The following is a 3,803-nucleotide window of genomic DNA, read 5'->3' on the forward strand; positions in this document are numbered from 1 at the left end:
ACAAAAATGGCAAAATGTCTCCTAGCCTCTACTGAATTTTCCCAATGGCAAAAAGTAAATAAATAAATAATCCCAGGAGAAAATAGAAAACATTAAATTTCTAGTTAGTGCGGATATTCAATTTGCCCTGAGGCAAATAGAGAGAGACAAGAACATAGTAAAACTATGTAAAAGTTTTCAAGAAAGAATTGAACTTTTCCCTTTTGTGTACTCAGAGTTTGTAGACTGTTTCTCTTAACATTCTTCCATATCTTACATCTCATTATCTATAAAGGAAAAAGAGCCAAAAAGAAAAAAGAAAAAAAGAAAAGAAAAGAAAAGAAAAATCCTGAGTTCTCCAAGCTGAGCAGCAAAGTCTTGCTTGGTGCTATGATTTGGACACGGTTTGACTGGGTGCCCCAAGGTGCATGTGTGGGAATTTAATCCCCACTTGGAAGAATTAAGGAAGAAGGCTGATTTGGGTATGGTATTTAGAGATGAGGCCTTTGAGAAGTGGTTATGATTAGCTGAAAGAGTGTTCTAAGAAGAGGGAGAGAAATCAGAGCGCGTGCGCGCACACACACACACACACACACACATACACACACTGTCTCTTGCCATGTGATGACTTCAGTAAAAAGATCATCACTACATTGAATCACCTAGAATATGAGTCTCTTTTCATTAAAATTTATCCAGTCTGTTTTATTGGGTTGTTGGCAATAGAAACTGGAATATTATTTGCCTAGATGTAAATAGGGAGAATATTAGGGGAAACATTCATTTTCCAGTATTTTTCAAAACAATATTTCATTCCTTTGATCATTCCCTTTCCTGATCAATTCCCAATCTACGGGGTTCAGGAAAATAGGTAAATCGTACCACTACATGCTCTCTTCAACTCTGTTCTTAAATGGATATTAGGTAGAGTGAAAAATAAAAGAGCTCTGGCCAGAAAATAGGGGAGAACTTCACAAATCTACTGCAGTTAACCTTTGATGAAATAGCAGAAGGTGTACACTTTGCTTATGAATAGGCAAGAATAATAAGAGCAGAACACCTTGAGCCTCACCTTCTTACTCTTTTTCTCAATGGCAGTTGGAATGTGTGGGGGAAAAGTTATGACATACTTCATCACACTTGTCACTCTCTTCCTGCATCCAGAGATTACCATGTGTATGCTAACAATTGTCACATTTGATTCTCCTACTCCAAACTAGTGGTAGTGCAAATTGGCATACACAGTTAACTACAGGATGTGCTATCCTCAATCTAGAACCTGTCAGTAATTCATCCCGCATGTGCATAGTACTAGAAATAAGAATTTGATTTCATAACTCAGTCTTATATCTAACCTTGTATTTTAGAAGTCTTTGGAACTGGTTCATGAAAAGAGTTGGAAAAGTTTGGACATGCTGGCTAGAGAAGCCCTAGAACTGTGTAAACCAAGATTGATGAGACATTGTGGTCAGAGCTCAGAAGACTGGAATACAGATAGATATGTAGATAGTAAATGTAACATTTAGGACATTTCAATTGGGAACAAATAATTCATTGGCAGTTGGATTAGCAAGCAGGTGTATTATACTCTGGCAGAAAATTTATCCACATTTTGCTCATTTTCTGAAACTTTGGAAGGAGACCAAACTTAATGATGCCCGATTAACCTGGCAGAAGAAATTTCAAAGGAGCTCAATGTTCAAGGTGTAGCATGAGTACTGATTTATGCTTTTAGAAACATCTATAGCAGAAATCAATAGCAAATGATTGAGTTGAATGATTTTTAAAGGATAGCATTTCATCAGACAGGAAATTCCAATATAATTGGGGCCTGTAAAAGTTTGGCCCAGGGGCTGGGGATTTAGCTCAGTGGCATAAGCACCTGCTTTGCAAGCAGACAGTCATGAGTTCAATCCCCAGTACCAATAAAAAAAAGTTTGGCCCAGTACAGCTTGTTTGCTGAAATGATTAGCATTAAAAAGAAGTCAAAATGTCTCCTAGCCTCTACTGAATTTTCCCAATGGCAAAAAGTAAATAAAAGTAAATAACAAAAAGTAAATAACACTCAACCCTTGGACTGTGGATAATTCATCAAGATGAGTAAGTATTTCTTTTTTTTTTTTTTTTTTTTTTTTTTTTACCAATACCAGGGATCGAACTCACGACCATGTGCTTGCAAGGCAGGCACTTATGCTGCTGAGCTAAATCCCCAGCCCCATGAGTAAGTATTTCTAAGAAATTTTTAACTTGATAAATGAGAAATGTCTTTCAATAGAAGTACCATATCATGCCAAATATCCAATGATCACAACTGATCTCTCTCTCTGTGTCTCTCTGTGTCTCTCTCGCTGTCTCTCTCTGTCTCACTCTCTGTCTCTCTGTCTCTCTCTGTCTCTCTCTGTATGTCTCACTCTCTTCTCTCTCTCTGTCTCTCTCTCCTTTGTCTCTGTCTCTGTCTCTCTCTATCTGTCTCTCTCTCTCTCAGCTTTGATATATAAGTTCTTTGGATTATGAGTAGAACTTCTATCAACACCTCTCTCTTTGTACTCAACCAGGGCCTCCCTCATGTGCCCTATGGGGATAGTAAACTCACCTGCCTACTTCAGGACTCTCTGAGTGGCCACAGAGAAGCTCAGGCCATGGCATCCTCTTTGCCAAAATTGCTCCAGAGAGATGTTTTTACTTGGACATAGTCTCTGTAACTCAGATTTGTTGCTGTATCCAAGGAAGTGGTAAACTGGCCCTTCACCAATGCAGCTTCATGTCTTGTAATCCATTAAGCTGTCTCAAAAAGCACTGCTAGGCCTATCTGAGGCAAAGAGAGCTCAAGGATCTGAGAAGAGGAGACTAGAAGCCTGGAGACTCCGTTAGCTCCAGCTCCTACCTCCCAGAGATTCAGCTCCCTGCAGAAGCCAAGCAACATAGATCCAGCCATGCTGGATCACTGCTTGAGGTTGGACCACATGCTGGGCTTCCAGAAGTTCCCTCTGCTGAATATCCCCTGATTAGAGCAAATGGTGCTCCTGAAGACAGTGGAAGAGGAGGACTTGGATATTGGGAGACCTAAAATAAAACAAAAAGTGCTGGACTCAGGAGGCAACAGAGGAAGAGGAGAAGTATTCTCTCTCTCTCTCTCATTGCTTCTATCCCTTCCCCATCACACAATCATGATGGCAAAGCCCCTGAAAAAGGCTGTGGTGATGCTCCTACAACTGATTCTGGAGAAGATAGCATTTCCACATGCTGAGATCCATATCCTGAAGAAGAAAGGGTAGAAGAGAAAGCTGAAATCCCTGGTGAGGAGAAGTCTGAGGACTGCTGGGAGCTGAAGATCAGCCCTCAACTACTGGCCCACACATGCCAAAAATTAGTGGATCCACTCAATGAAGTTTCATATCAGGATCTGGACAGCCTGCAGTGCACTGGCCAGAAGAAAGCCCAGCTTGTCATGGACTTCAGGGAGCTCCATAGCCCCTTTAGCCAGGTGGAGAACCTGAATCATGTGGAAGGTATCTCCACCAAGCAGATGGAGTCTTTCCTGAAGGCGAACATCCTGTCCACTGGCCAACACTCTGGCCCCTACTGACTACCATCTCCTCACATCTATTTTTTTAACCCTTATATATCTCTGTGCCATATAAATACAGTTACAACTCATGTTTTTTAGAAAACAAATAAACAAAACAAGGTTTTACTGTACTTAGTCTCAGGACAAGAAGAAGATGTCTTGATGGTATTCAAAAATCAGCAAGATGTCAGTCAGCCTTTGCAGGCTCAAGTCTCTAAAAGTGAAAGATTTTGTTCTAAGAAAAAAGCAGAGCAGA

General features: G+C 40.4%; 1 pseudogene; it reads left to right on the top strand.

The window, feature by feature from the left end:
• Positions 1 to 2,489: 2,489 nt before the first annotated feature.
• On the top strand, positions 2,490 to 3,565 carry LOC100732000 (kinesin-like protein KIF22; annotated as a pseudogene).
• The last annotated feature ends 238 nt before the right edge of the window (positions 3,566 to 3,803 follow it).

This window comes from Cavia porcellus, unplaced genomic scaffold (assembly GCF_034190915.1).
Source record: "Cavia porcellus strain 051 isolate PalLab524CR breed Dunkin Hartley unplaced genomic scaffold, mCavPor4.1 scaffold_8, whole genome shotgun sequence".
Lineage (NCBI taxonomy): Eukaryota > Metazoa > Chordata > Mammalia > Rodentia > Caviidae > Cavia > Cavia porcellus.